The 16057-nt window shown below is 40.3% G+C and overlaps 1 protein-coding gene and 1 long non-coding RNA gene across 7 annotated transcripts in view; one reads left to right on the top strand and one right to left on the bottom strand.

The window, feature by feature from the left end:
* NIPBL (NIPBL cohesin loading factor) overlaps positions 1-6933 on the bottom strand; it is a 175788-nt gene extending 168855 nt beyond the window's left edge. For 2 of the 6 annotated variants that reach the window (XM_059694929.1, XM_059694931.1), the window contains exon 1: positions 6634-6929. The gene's annotated coding sequence lies outside the window, so the exon portion shown is untranslated. Of the gene's footprint in view, positions 1-6633 lie in introns of all 6 variants that reach the window. The other 4 variants (XM_059694928.1, XM_059694927.1, XM_059694932.1 and 1 more) reach the window with 3 other exon arrangements.
* On the top strand, positions 6827-12149 carry LOC132233755 (uncharacterized). Its single transcript, XR_009452711.1, has 2 exons — positions 6827-6943; positions 7597-12149. It is a non-coding gene; the product is annotated as an uncharacterized LOC132233755 (long non-coding RNA).
* Positions 12150-16057: the final 3908 nt, after the last annotated feature.

Here is a 16057-nt window from a genome sequence, read left to right on the forward strand (position 1 = left end):
CAAAAGAAGGTTTATAGGTGGGAGTACACAAAAGAGAGTTTATTCTCGTATTATAATTATTGTATTATTTTCTACATAAACTATAAATCCACTTTTACTCCACCCGGTATTTAAAAATCAATGTCCTATTTAAACATTTTGTACATTATACTTGGTGTAAAATAACAAGGTAATTTTTTAAAAGACTATTAAATAATATATCGACTATAGCTGATCCTCTATTTAAAATATCTTCAGGATCTCTTTATTGGCCACACAAGAAAAACAGTCTCACATCTCTATAGCCAAGCCTAACCTTTTTATTTAAAAAAAAAAAGATATTATAAATCTTAAAGAGACAGTGTGGCAAAATGGAAAGAAGTTTTAGAATTAGAAATATTTGGGCCAAAACCGGTTTGGCTCAGTGGATAGAGCGTCGGCCTTCGGACTGAAAGGTCCCAGGTTCGATTCCGGTCAAGGGCATGTACCTGAGTTGCAGGCACATCCCCAGTGGGGGATATGCAGGAGGCAGCTGATCGATGTTTCTAACTCTCTTTCTCTCTCCCTTCCTCTCTGTAAAAAATCAGTAAAATATATTTTTAAAAAAAGAAATATTTGGGTTGGAATCTTATCTCTAACACTTGCTAGTTTTGCAACCCTGGACAAGTTTCTTAAACATGATGAGCCTCAGTTTCCTTGTTTGTAAAACTAGAACACTGTCACTAACCTCATTGGGTGTTTCAAATCATGATACACAGTGTAGTGGTTAAGGTTGATGCATGAAGCATTAACTCTGGAGTCTTTTTCTCCACTTTCTTCCACAGCTGTGTGACCTTGGACTAGTTGCTTAATCATTCTATACCTCAGTTTTCACATGTATCTTGAGATAATAAACACAACCAAACCCATATTATACCTTAAAAGATTGAGAAAATCCATTTAAAGCTCCTGGTACAGTTTTTGCTACATGGAAATCACTTAACACAAATGTAAAAGCACTTAATACAGAGCCCAACACAAAAAATATCTTATTAAATCTCAGTTTTCCTAAACTAAGTTCTAAATTACTTTTTACTGTCTCTAAAACTCAAATCCACCCTGAAGATAAACATTTACTAGTAAGGATAAGAAAAAAAACTCTCTCAAACACTCTCAAAATATCTGCTAAAGGAATCCCCATAAGGTTGTATGTAATGGCAACAACTTGGAATAAGTGTACAACTTTTCAAGTTGATAACTTTGAAGGGATCAGATTCTTGGGTTATATAAATAATGGGACTTAAAAAATTATCAGTCATACTAATTTATAGATTCATCTACTGTACTACAATTGGTCATAAACATTTCTATGAATGAAATCACTCTCTAAAGATGAATTTTCCCTTTCTAAAAATAGGTGCTTTGACAATTTCAACTATAAAAAACCTAACAGTAAAAAGATCACAGATTGCTTAACAACTCACATTTAAAATATAAGATAGTAAAGATTTGCTGATAGTAAACATATATATGTATAAAATGTATAGTCAGAATTCTATTTTAGTTCTTTTCCTGAAGTAAAAAATTTCCTTGACAACATTAAAGTATTGAATCAAATGAGCAACCAAAGGATAATATTAAGATTTTACTAAAACTAGAAATGAGGAATCCTAAATCCTTAAGAACGCACATAAATGAGATCGATCGCTTACTAATTATAAGACAATGGGCATTTTTCTAACGTTTCCACCATCAGTTTCTTCATCTACAAATTGTGGGTGGTAACTATTTATAATTCATGAGGTTTTTGGAGGCATTAAATAAGATAATATAATGGGGACACATTTAACTCAATTCCTAACAAATAATAGGCCCTCAAAATCTAATCTAGCTGGCAATGCTAGATAAAACAAAAATAATCTCTACTAATAATAACACTTTGGGAATAAAAGACAATTTAAAAACAATTAAAATTGTTTTTAAATCAACTGTAAACGCTAAAATTCCACTCTAGTAATTTAAAAAATAGTGTAAAAATAAAACTTTCAGGAGTCATTATGTATTGTTTACTACATAGTTAATTCAGTTACATTTCTTAGGAGGGATATCTATAAACTAGAGGCCCAGTGCACGGTGCACTGGTGCGGTCCCTCGGCCTGGCCTGTGCCCTCTCGCAATCCAGGACTCCTCGGGGGGTGTCGGACTGCTGGCTTCGGCCGATCCCCGCAGGCCAGGCAGAGGGACCCCACCTGTGCACAAACCGGGCCTCTAGTATGTATATAAGATCTTTGGTTAATCTCTTCCCACCCTCCCCTCTCTCCTTGAGATTCATCAGTCTGTTCCATGTTTCCATGCCTGTGCATTGAGCATCTGCCCCCTGGTGGTCAGTGCACGTCATAGCTACTGGTCGAACAAATGGTCACTTAGGCTTTTATACAGAGAGATATATAAACTCAATCAACCACACAAGGTCAGGATTTCTAATGTAAAAGTACTGTTTTCATGGGGGAGGGGGGACCAAAAGACAGGTATACCTCTCTAAAAGAAGAAAAGCACCTTGGACTCAAGATCATTGAAAAAGTCGCCCTAGCCAGTTTTGCTCAGTATATAGAGCATCGGCCTGTGGACTGAAGGGCCCCAGGTTAGATTCCGGTCAAGGGTTGCAAACTCAATCCCCAGTGTGGGGTGTACCGGAGGTAGCCGATCAATGATTCTCTCTCATCACTGATGTTTCTCTCTCTCCTCTTTTCTTCTCTGAAATCAATAAAAAGAATAAATACTTGAAAAAGTCAAAAATGGTATGTGTCAGCACTGAGCAATACATAACACCATAACCAGAGCTCAGATATTTCTTAAAGCAACATTAATCTAACAAAAAGCTATTAAGAATCAGGGAATCCCTTATTGTCCTACTGACTCACTACATGAAACTATCTATACCACGCACGTGGCCTTCTGATGTCAAGTTTTTCATCAAAAAATGGAAATCATGCTGGTCACTTCTTTCACAGGGAAATTAGAATATTTATAAAGGAATTCAGTCACTTTGAAAAAGGACCAATTTAAAAATACAAAGACAACTGCTAAAAATAGAGAAAACTCTACTTTAAAAGTGTATTTTTAAATAACTTCCAAAGGCTAGATGAGCTCATAAATTACCACCAAAGTCAACTTAGTACTAATGCTCAAGATACTAAAATAAACATCTTCAACTAAACAGTTAATTTTCAGACTTCTCCTAGTCGGTAATTTCCTATTCGTTTTATGGCAAATAAATGTGACAAACAGAACTGAAGTGACATTTCTCTAAAAGGAATTTTTATTTACTTCAGTCTTTCCAATCACTTCATATGGAGCTGAGTAAAATTTCAGAATTACATACAAATTATGCTTTTCCTAATAAGCAATGGGGTGGGAAAAGTTAAATGAAATTATATAAAAGTCAAACTTTTTAGTTTTTATTTACTTATTATATTATTAATTTTTACATCTTATTTTTAGGAAGTAAAAATACCACATTATATGTCAAAATATAACACAGGCAGGTTCAAATGTTTCTCGCAGCTTAATGATGAATTGGTACCAAAAAAAATTAAATATGAAATTAGGAAGCCTTAAAAAGTACATGTTCGTGCTGGATAGTCCAACCCCAAATAAAGAAAATTTCATGTGAGAATTGGCATGGCTTTGCTCACAACCTTTTTGATATTTAATAATTTTTACTATGCAGAAAGCTAAAACTACATTTATCACCATACTGAAAACTTTCTTTTCCTCCCCAAAGAGAATGTCAAATAGTCTTTCTTTCTTCAAATGTAATTTTTTTCTTCTTAAAGGACAGTATTTTCATGATCCCTAGCATAGGTTTAAAATGCTCTTAAACACCTAGTAAACAAATGTTGAATGGCTTTAAAAGGAGGCATCCTATATATTCTTCTCAAAACACTAACAATTATTTGATATTCCATCTTAATTTGATTTACTAGCTGTTCATTATTTATGTGAAAAGTGATTTCAATTATTATAAGTTATTGGAAATTCTGCAGACTAAAGAGAAACAGTAAACCATAATGTTGAAATTTCCTTTAGGTATATTAGGAAATATTTCTCCAAGTAATATAACTAGCATTGCAAGATTACTGGAACACTATGGTTGTCTCCTTTCACTGAATTAAAAAAAAATAATGGAAATACAGATTAACCACTGGTGACTTCCCAACCAATACAGAGGAGGCACAGCAGGCTATTCATAATCTCTAGGGAAACACAAATTATTCATTCCAACTAAGTTATCAAAAATTTAAAGTTCCAGCTTAGGTTTTATTCACGTTTTATATCTTCTCCATTAAAAATAACCTATTCAGTTGACCAAATAAAAAACATTTTCAATTTACTTGAAAGAAATGTTTATGCTGTCTAAATAAAAGCTATCACACAATCTATATTAGCGATTGCTAAATATATACAATTGGGAAAACAAGATATGATAAGAATTCACTTTCATTCCAAAACCACGAGAAAAAAAAAAGTCACATAAAGAGATACCTTACACACAAACATCTGTGTAAGAAAGCTCCCTGGAAGTATACAACTCTAGAAGTTCCTTCTGTTGATGAAAACTAAGCAAGCAGACACTCCTTCCCAATATGTTCATCCCTTGGCACGTCTCCGTATTTTATTTACATAAAAGTTGTAAAGACAATTACAGGTTCATGCAAGGGCCTTTTAAACATTTATCCTGAAGCCCTTATCTGCCTCCCCAACCCCAAACCCTCTGCCTAGGACGTGAAGCGTTGCTCCTTCCTGTGTTCGCTGCCCCTCGCGGCCCCGCTCGCACGCCCCCCACCCGGTGCAGGCCCGAGGCCCCGTGGCCAGCAGTGTCTAACAGGAGCAGCAGCACAAAGACAGGAATGGGAGATTAGTGGGAGGGAGGGGGCCGGCACTGGGGCTCAGCAGGAGCTCCAGGCTTTTTAAAATTCAAACTGCTCCCTGACCAATACAAATCACGGACACGCCACTGACTACTACACGGATTTATAGCATTAAAAACACGCCTAGTACGTGACAGCTATATTAACTTCACTCTTTTTAACATTTTCCCACCCGCCTGCAGTAAATGGGGTACAACTTATTTTAAGCGGCATGCTCAACTCAAAAATAACCTTCAGAAAAGTTTCTCATCCTACAATGACAATTGAACGAGACACACAACAGTCAGACCGATGTAACTAACATCCACGAGTAAAACGAGCGACTTTGTTGCTCAGAGCTGCTTCATTTTAACCAACGCACCTTTCCCTACAGGGACTACGATACAAAGTCTCAAAAGCGCCTAAACCCAGGTGCATTTCCTCTTCCAGGGCAGCACTGTGGACCAGAAACTTTTACATTGGTTTGTCCCTCCTTCCTACCCGTCTCGTGCCTCCATCAACAAGCTCAAGACGCTCCACCTACACCTGAACTAGCTTCTCCGATACAACTTCGTTTGACTCCAGCATTTCCAGATGCATCTGACCTATTAAAATGACACCTCTCTCATGACACAGTCAAACACCCTGGGCAGCAACAGCCAATGACAATCCTGGGACCGCAAGAAGCTCTGCCTTGACATGAGAGGACGGCACCTTCTGCCTTTTCATTATTATTACTGTCGTCGTTGTTGTTAAACCTCCCCGGGGCTGTAAGCGTAAGGAACTCGTGGACTCTGGGAGAACATGGGTTTCACCTGTGTCCCGGCGCTAAGCTCCGAGCATCCCAAACCCTTTCCACACTCGTCCCCGGTGAGATCAGGAAGTACCCGAGCACTTCACCGCACAGTCGCTGAAAACTGTCCTTATATAACGCACACCGAGGCACAGGGGCCGGGAAACCTGTCAGGCGCTTTATCCGCGTCTTTGAATAAAGTCCATGTGCAACAGACACTGTCAAACAACAACGTAAAAGCTGTGTGCGGGGGGGCGGGGGGGTTGGAGGGGGGCACAGGCAGCGTCCACCACACTACGGTTTTCTGTATTCAATATCCCTGCGAACCACTCAATTCTTTAAGAAAAAGAAAAAGAAAAAGAAAAAGAGTCTTTCCCAACTTTCCAGCGTCCAAACAAGTTTCACCCCGGGCAGGCATTTCCACGGGCTCCGCGTCGGAGTATTTACATTCGTCTCGCTAACTGAAACTACTTCCTCCCTTCCTGGGGTCACCGGGGGAGGGAGGGGGGTTGTTTGTGTCGCCGGGACGCTCCCCGCTCCCGGGCCGGGAAAGTTGTAAATATGGGGGCGCCCGGGGGCCCCCCTCGCCGCCAGCGGCATTGTTTCCGCCTCCTCCCGGGCCGGGGCTCGTCTCCCGGGCGAGGCCTGTCACCGAGCGGCGGCGGCGGACCCGCGCAGCCCGCAGCGCTCCTAATCCCCGGGCTCAAGTAGACGCCGCTGGCCCGCGGCCTGCGCGCTCCGCCGGGCCTACGCCTCCCCGGCCGCCCGGCGGGACCGGCCCCGCCACCGGCGCCGGCCCGTGAGGGGACGCGCCGCCGCCGAGCCGGGCGGCCGCCACCCCGAGCGGAGCGAACTCCGGACTCGCCGCGGAGGGGACCCGGGCCGCCCAGGAAGCGCGGGGAGGGGAGCGCCGAGGAGGGACGCCGGGACCTGGCGCCGCCGCCGCCGCCGAAAGAAAGAGCAGGCATTTACCTGGGCGAATCGGCGTCGGGATCCGGGGAGGCCGAGGCCGCGGCGGCGGGGGACTAGAATCCGGGCCGGGCGGGGGGGTGGCGACGGCTCCTCTTCCGTCTCCTCAGTGCGGGGAACATGTAGAGCCGGGGGGAGACCAGCCGAGAAGACAAATCGCGGCTTCTTCTTCCTCCTCCTCCTCCTTCTCCCACATAGAAACACTCACAAACACCCGGCCGGGGCCCGAGCTACCGGGGGGGCATCGCCGCCGGCCCGGGCACCGATCCTCCTGGCGGCGGGGGCGTCCCTCCCTGCGGCTTGGTGGTGTCGGGTGAGTCGGTACCGACGGAGGGAGGGGGGGGAGGGCGGGGGGGAAGGAGCCCTGTGTGTGTCTCTCTCTCGTTCCGTCTCTCCCTCTCAGAACAAAATGCCGACCGGAAGTGCAGCTGCAGGAATGACTCCCTCCACCGGCGCCAAACACTCACAACCACCCCCTCTTCCCCACTCCACTTCCGCCACCGCCGCCGCCGCCGCCGCCACTGGGGCTCGCGTCCTCGGCCGCGCCGCGCCGTTCCGCTGCGCTCCGCGCTCCCCGGGCCGGGCCGGCGGCGAGGCGGAGGCTCTCCCGCGCGCCCTGCTCCGCCTCAGGGCGGCCGTGGACGCGGCCTCTTCCTCAGGAGCCCGCGCTGCGGCGTCTTGGCGGCGGCGCGGGCGGGCGGGCCGGCTCGCCAGGGTCTGGATCTTCCCGGAGGCCGAGCGGAGCGGAGCGGAGCGGGGTCCGGCCGCGCTGGCGGTCGTGTGCGTGGGGGGCGTCCGGCCCGGCCCGGCCCGCAGGCCGCACTCGCCGCCCCGGCGGCAGGTCGCCATGGGCTTTAGGGAGCCGAGCTCGGGGCGGCCGCGTGGAGGACGCCCGCGATCCGACGGCGATGGTGCATTTTTTTTTTTTTTGGTTTTTTGTGTTTTTTTCCAATGGTCTCCCTGCAGCCTGGTGGATGGATGGATGGATCGCACACCTTCTCTCTCCGGGAGAGGCCGGACGCTACGCCCGTGTCGGCGTGATTTTCTGCGGAGTCAGAGCGGCACCCGTGGAGGTGGAGGTGGAGAAGGTTCCCGGCGGGATCGGATTGGAATCGTGTCGGGGATGCATTTATTTCTGGAAATCTGCGGTCTTTCCTGAACCTCCCTGTTTGGTTGGCCGTGGTTTGGATTCCTCCCGAACTGTCGGGAGACAGACCTGCAGGCGACGCTGTGGGAGCGGGCGGCCGGCCCGCGGGTCCGCGCCCCCCTCGAGCGTGGGTGGAGCCGAGCGCGCGGGAGGCGCCCGCCGCGACCCGGACCCCGGCCGCCGGGCGAGCCTGGGGCCAGCCGCCTGCCGACCTCGCGGACCTCGCCTCCTGGGAGACTGTGCGGGCCCGGGCCGGGCCGGGGTCCGGATGCGCCGAGGGGACCGGGCTCCGTGGGGTCGCTGGGAACTCGTAAAGCCTCTAGGTGGCTCCGCGGTTCTTTTAAGTTTGTTTGTGCGAATTACAAGGGGGCTATTCTTCGGGTAAAGAGTGCGAGTAGGTAAGCGATTTTTTACCGAACGGGGCGGTGTTTGCGTGGCGTTTGCATGAGCTTAGTTGTCATGATAACGTTCATTGCGAAGGGGGACATTTTGCCTGCAGGTTATTCCTTTTGCCTCCAAAAAAAAGAGAGAAAAAAAACCGCTGGCGGGACTGGATCAGATCCTGTCCCCGAGGCCCGCCCGTGGCTGGGCATCCGGCGGGGAGGAGGAGCCCGGCTTCCCCCGGTGCCCTCGGGGCCGGCGCCCTCGCCTGCAGGTGTTTGCCCTGCTGGCACCGGGGCTTCCGCGGCCCCCGGTGAACCCGCAAGTCCCCTGTCCCCCTCCCCCATTTTATCCTGCAGGCCTGCGCCTTGTGCAGGGTTATCATCTGTTTTCCCCAACAGAGCCTGAGCTCCCCGCGGAGGAAAGGTTTTGTTTTCCTCCTCTGGTGTTGTGTCGAGAAAATGTGCCGAGAATAATGGCGGGCACACAGATACTTAGTATTTGGTGAATGAATGAATGAATGAATGAATGAGGCATGACCGCCTTGCTCCCCCCAACACCCCTCCCCAATTTCTGAACTCTGTTCCTTAGTATATAATTATATGTACTTAAATGCTACAGATAACTTTATGAAAGATATGTGGAAATTGAAAAAAAGAAGGAAAAATGCAAGTTTATTACAGAGTTCTAGAAAAAGGCACTTTCTGGCCATTTGGAAAACCCTCCACGACACCAGAAGCCCACAAACCAGCGGTTTTTGTTTTGTTTTGTTTTCTTTAGGTTTCTGTAAATGGGCTTGCTAGAGAGGACAGTGGATGGAGCGCATGATCATATCCTGGGCCCATTAGCTTTGCTCTCTTCCTAAATCACAAGCTGGGTCGTTCATTCTGTCTGCCCTTTTTCTCGCAAAAGACATGCTATTTTCACTAAAGTCTGTGTGAATTGGTTGGCTTAGCTCAAGTACAGCACTACCGGGAAAGTTCATTCAGCAAGTATTTAACGGGCACAAAGTGAGTGCCAGTCACAGTGATTCAAAAGGTGTGTGCTTCTGAGGCCTTGTGTAAAGGAGCACATATGGCTACACTGGTGACTACTCAATTACGCTGTCAAGCCAAGCAAATGCTAGTGAGATTTATTTTTACAGTTTCCTTCAGAAGAAAAGGTTCAGTGAAAGCCCAGGTCAGGATTAGTGTGGATATTTTAATTCACCTTTTAGCTTGCTGCTCATTTACATTTACTTTATGAAAGCACTAGGTATACCAATAAGTTAATTGGTAATTTTTGAAAACTATGAGACAAATTTGAGAATTTTTACTTTCTAGTAGCTGGAAAAACAGACCTTTTAAATAAAATAAGTAAGTATGCCAGCAAACTAGAACCTGCAATAAGCCCTTGGCTGTGATATAACAATCACATTTCATTTATGGAATTTTGGGACAAGAAAAGACAGTCTTGATAGTTATTTTATAACCACTAATACATTTAATTAGACACTGTTTCGTAAAATAGCCTGTTAATTATAAGTTTACCCAGATTAATCTTGCAGAACAGCTTTGTCTTACACAGATGTCTTTTCACTCAGTTTAAAATACTAAAATTTCAATTTGCTTAGGGAAACACAATTATCTTCCTATATATACTTATACTTTTTTAAATGTTCCTGGTAAACTTATAATTTCGCAGATCCAGGTAACCAAAGTCTTGACATTATTGTAGCATTTACTTTAAAATTTTAGATACCTTATTTTTCAGTTTCTTCCCTCACTATCAGAGACTTACTAGGTGCTCATTAGCTTTATGACCAACACCTGCTATACATTAGTGACTGAAAACGACAAGATCTCTCTGCCTTTAAAGTTTTAAGTTGTGCATAGTTTATACCAATTTTTTCCAGATCATGCAATTGAAAACATTGTTTCCATGCATATCAGGATATTTATCTATTAAATCAATGTGTCTTACTTTCCTAAATTTAAGTATCCAAGTTGAGATCTTGTGTAGAATCTATTAATTTAATCTTAGTGTTTTCTTGATTTCACTGTCTTGTTTCTTGGTTGGGGGAGGGGGGGTTGCTTAATAATTGTTTTTCTCAACCTTATCCATTTATTCTGCTCTTACATTTTTAAAACTTTTTCTAAAATCAGTTGATTTATGGTGGTCTTTTATCCTTGATTTATTCATTCTTAATTTGTAGGGCAGCCCAATCAACCTTTCATCTGATTTGATATTCCCCCCATTCTTTAAGTACTGAATTATACTACTCATTTTATTTGCCAGGGTAAACCTGGATAGTCCCATGTATTCTTGATCAATAGATTGCAGAAGATTTAATAAAATATTTTAAATGGATTTTAAGTATTAACTATTGAATGTAGTCAGCTTGGTATAATTGACAAATTATGAATTTTTATTGATAATACTTAACATTAAGAGAAATCAATTTGTCAAAAAATGATAGAAATTAAAAATTTTAGAAAATAATTTTCTTCTCACTATTTTATGCTAACAATTCTATCTTTTATTAGTGATAAAATAACTCTTATAAGAACAAAATTTAAAAATATAGTGAAAAAAGAAGTACAGGACATGTAGTGTTTTATTTCATATTTAGGATAATTAAGTTATTTATTCCAAGAAACTGAAGAGTTAATTATAGATGTTGATTTGAGGGTGAGCTACAAAAATATCAAACAATTTAACAGTCTGGAAATAAGTTCTGCAAATTTTAAAATGAAATACCTTAATCAAATTTGTGATAGTATTTGTGAAGGTTATTCAACATATTTTATCCATTTTTGTTAACATGATAGAAATGAATGTCCTTCAAGAACAAGCTTTGTCCTTTCATTAATCCTTACCTCTAAATTTATGGATTTTATCCATGCCATCCATTTATAATCCTATGACTTTCCTATATTAGTGTTTACATTTTTGCATGTCCATGCCTTATGTTCCTAAATCAAAGTGACCAGTTACGTGTTATATTACATTACAAGCTTCAGTGTGCATTGGATAGGGTAGGGCCCTCAGAAAAATGCATTTCTGAAATGTAATTTCAATATATAATTATTTAGAGTCATTAAATCTTCATGAAAGTCTAATTTTAATGGAACCTACACATATGCTGAATTTGAACCAAAGAATTAAAATATACATGTATTTTAGTACTAAACTAATCTGGAACAACATTGATTTTTAAATGTTTTTATCTATGAAGGAAGAATACAAAATCCATTAAAAACATCTAAAATAGGTATGATAGGAGTGCTTATGATGCTCATTTCAAAGCACCTTCTCTAGAACAGTGTTTTAAAACTGGGTCTTGTACCACGGGTCATGAAATAAATATAGTGGGTAGTAACCAGTATTTTTTATATAATATATAGAAAAGAATAGAAAATCTAAGAGTACATCACAAACGGTAGAGTCTATATTTTTAAATGTTTCATTTATGTGTGTGCATGTGCTAGGTTACCTTGTAATATATAGAGTTGGGCAAAAGTAGGTGTACAATGCCATTGGACATTATCTTTTGAGTTAATAAAACTATAGTAATAATCATAGCCTGCCCATCTTTGCATACAAACAACTGTAAACCTACTTTTCCTCACCCCTGTATATTTCATAGTATGGATTATAGGCTGAAAAAAAGTGGTGGTGTTTTTTTTGTTTGTTTTTAATCAACAGTTTAGTTTTTCTTTTACTTCCTCCCTTAGAAAAGAAGAAAGAATACTAGAAAGTTCTGATTGCCTGTGAAATAGTGAGGAATTTTAGAGATTTGATAATTGATTTCAGAAAGTTGATCTTAAGGTAAAGTGTAGGTAAACTATGTAGAAATGTCAAATATCATTGAAGTTGTGAGGAGGAATTATTTTCCCAGTGGAGCTAAATTTATTGTGTTTAGATTTATGACTGTTTTCTTAATTGATTTGTTGTAGCACATCTAATTTCAAATGCCCAATACAAAATAATAAATATAAGGCAAATAATATATTTGTTTCTGTCTATTTCTTTCCACCTTCTGTTCAGTCTTAAAACAGGTATTTATTAACTAGTCGTTCGAGTGCAAAGCAAACTGCTACCTTCACAGAGGAATTGTTGTAAGAACAGCTTACTCCCTGAAAATGATTGAAACTTCTCCTCCCTTCAAAAAATAACAAATTTTCAATAAGGCTTTTCTCTCTAGCCAAAGTAAATAATCATTTCTTAAAGTAAATAGTTAGCTTTTATTTCCCATGCAACTCACTCACATATTTAAATAAGTACTTAAAGTTGAGTACAGGATTTAAAAGGGGGAAATTGAAAAAGAAGAAAATTGTGTATAGAATTTGAAAGGAAGGCAATATACTATATAAGTGGGATGAAAAATATCTACCAAACAGAAAATAAGATAGGGAGTATGTTATACTGAAATGTTTTAATAAAATTTAGACATTTCAATAAAATTTAAACATTTCATTATGTATTTCAGTATAGGTTTCACTATTGTAATGTTGGCAAGTCTATTTAAGTCTGTTTTTCCCCCGGACATATAACGCCACCAGCTCCCTTTCAATTATAGATATTTAAGACATAGTTTGGTTAAAACCATAGCGACACACAAAATTTTCTAGGGAACTAAGATAAGAATCTAGGTAAATTATTGAACCAAAGCTTATACCCAAGTATTATACCAATGCAACACATACCCTATTGAATTAAGAAAAATTCTATTACTTAACCACCAGAGGGTGCCAAGTCAGTCTTGAAAGGTAGGAGTACAAAGGAAGACCACATGACTTCCTGTTTTGAGTTTGACTGTGTTGGCAGCTGTCCTCTGAGTTTAGTTTACCAAAAAAGCCAGCTAAAAGTATAGAAAGGCTAACAATGTATATCAGATGTGGATAGGATGACAATTTTTAACTGTAAAAATTACCTTGGAGGAAAGAAACTCTTCTATTTAAAGTAATGGCAGCCCAGAGGGAGAATATTTGGCATAAAAGAGAATTCTTTAAAACCAAATGTTAAAAATTGAATAAATAAATAGTGAGACTTAAATGGATCAGAGCAAAGCAATGATACAATTATCAACCATTAAGCAGAGGAAATTCAAGTACAAATATGCAAGTGGAAATGTTTCAATATATCTAAGATGGAAAACCATACAAAACAATATCTTAGAGCCATGATGAATTACTAGCCAAATATGACAGTGGAACATTTCGTCATTTCAGTTTTATTTAAGCTGAAATTAGACTCTAAATAGGCATATTTTAAAAGTACAAAGTTGACACAAATAGGTACATTGACCTATTTAAATTGCTATGCAATTTGATGATCTAAAGTATAAATATTAACACAAATGATTATATTGAAGTAATGAACTTTTTCACTTAAAAATAGAAAATAGAATTGTTTCTACTACCCTTTAACAACAAAAATACCTATTTTGTGACATGTTTGGAGGAATATAGTGGCTAAATGATAATTGTACTGTCATGGAGCTCCAGTGGTGCAATCGGTTAGCGTGCGGTACTTGTAAGATAATTGTACTGTCAGCTTATTTAATATCTTAAAAATTCCATTAATAAGGTGGCAATAGCTTTGCCATGAACCATTTCCTTATGATAAACATAATAAATGGGTTAACTCATATAAAAGTCCAATAAAAAGCATTAACTTTGTCACCAAAGTCAAAATTGTAGAGCTTATTGAATAGTATAATTTTTGTGTTTTATCTACTTTTTATTTAAGTTTGTAATGATAAAGTCAAAACCAAACGAAGGAAAGAAAAGAGCTCGTTACCTTGTCTTATTTCAGAGTAGGGAATGATGATATTAGGAAAAGCACCAAGAAATGACTTCCAGTGAACAAAAATCAGGAAATCTCAAAGATTTTTCCTCTCCCTAAAAAAATTAAATACAAAATTTTAGTCAGGAACTTATACCCACACATGAATACTGTTTTTAACAATGCTCTTTAGACGTTTAAAATATTTATTTCCTTTTTGAAAAAACAGCACCAAAACCCAAATTACTTTAATAGTCATGATTCTAATTCACAGCTTCTTTCTGTCTTCCACTGTTGAGTTCTCTTCCTTTTCTAAAGCACCTCTGAAGTAGCTTTCTTGGTATTATTGCCTTCTTCCTAATTCTACCATCAACATTCATTAGCTTCCTCCAATATATTCAGATGATTACTCATGATCATATGCAGGTAAACGATGTAATTTCTGCTTGGTGGGAGGGGAAATAGCTTACATTATGAATTTAGAAGACCTATAGTAGTAGTACTTGATAATACTTCATGTATGCTAAAGTATTTTTAATTTGAAGAACTTACTATGCATGGTATATGCTTTCTGTAAAAGTTTTTAAAATCTTACCTTAAATCTTTTGGGCTTTAATTCTACTCATAATATTCTGTAAAAACATCATAGTTGTGAAATCTGGCTCTTTAAGAAAATACTGCACTGAAAACTATTGGTTTGAAACTATTCTGTCTACAATGTAACTTACATTTAATATGTTGTGAGGTAAGTATGCCCTCTGAATAGATGAGTCTGATTTTCTATATTTGTAGGAATACTATTGTATTCTAAGAGTATCAGAAGACAGTGTGCTTCTTAAAGTAATTTTGAGTTTGTATATCCAAAGTTGGGGGATGAATTTTTCTTATGAATGTGTAACATTTTTATTATTGTTTACTATAGATCCTTCATTCCACAAGCCTGTGATGTACTGGAAACAATGAATACCAATGACTAACCTTGTCTTTTTCCTCACGTAACTCACACCCCAGAGGAAGAATAGATAAAATAAATTTAAAGCAGTAAGATAAATGACTGTGAGTTGCATCAAAAGTGCTATGAAAGTACCAAAGATACCTGGAGATTTTGAGAAAAGCTTCATAGAAGAGGTGAAATCCGAACATTAGTGGATGATAAATACTTTTCCAGGCAGAGGAAGACAGGAGGGAAGGAAATCAACCAATCCAAAGCGGGAAATGAATATGTAAAAAAATATATAGGTTCATAAGAACGTTCCTGTATTTCATGATGCAAAATTGCTTTGGTTAAAGTGCAGATTCGGTAAGGGGCTGGGATCTACTACTCCTGTCAAGTGTGGGGTTTGGGTTTAAACCCCACACTTGACAGGTAAAGAATTTTACACCAGGGTAATATGAAATTGGCATTTTAGAGTAACTCTGCAAGTTAACATTTTTAAAACGTACAAATGTATTACATTAGAAAGAAAAAGAACAGTTAGTGACATTGTGGGGAACATACAATTTAGAAATATGTATCCAGCTGAGTATTCATACTCTTTGATACAGTACTATCTTATCTGGACTCTTGGCGAGGCTCTGTTACTTTTGTGATTTCAATTAAAACAGAAAGAAGCCTAGGTAACTAAATGAAAGAAAGATGGAATGTGAGAGGCTGGAGAAATGTGAATCAGAAAGCTAATGGTTTAAGTCAGACATGAGGGCTCGCCTGTGGGAACAGGGCTGGGCTGGGGGGGTGGGCGTAGATTTAAAACAAAGTAGAACTGAGGATGTCTTGCACCAATGAATATGTAAAAGAAAAAGTGGGGGAGTGGAGAGCTCAAGCATTACTGACGATCCAGGTTTAGGTCTCTAGGTGGACTCTGGTGTCATTAAAAGACAAAGTAGGCTGAAAGCAGAGAGGAGTAAGAAATTTAGTCTGGGATAAATTAAATTTGAGTTGCCTATTAGACTCCCACTTAGAAATAGCCAGGAGACAGTTAAAAATATGTGTGGATACTCAGGAGACAGCGCTAAGGGCATGAGCGTCATCTTCATAAAAGTGATCATTGAAGCCACAGAGTTGAATCTAGGGAGAATTTATAAAACAAGAATGAGCCAAAGAATAAGAACCATTAAGGAAAAAGCAAGCTA

The sequence above is a fragment of the Myotis daubentonii genome, chromosome 4 (genome assembly GCF_963259705.1).
Source record: "Myotis daubentonii chromosome 4, mMyoDau2.1, whole genome shotgun sequence".
NCBI classification, from domain to species: Eukaryota; Metazoa; Chordata; class Mammalia; order Chiroptera; family Vespertilionidae; genus Myotis; species Myotis daubentonii.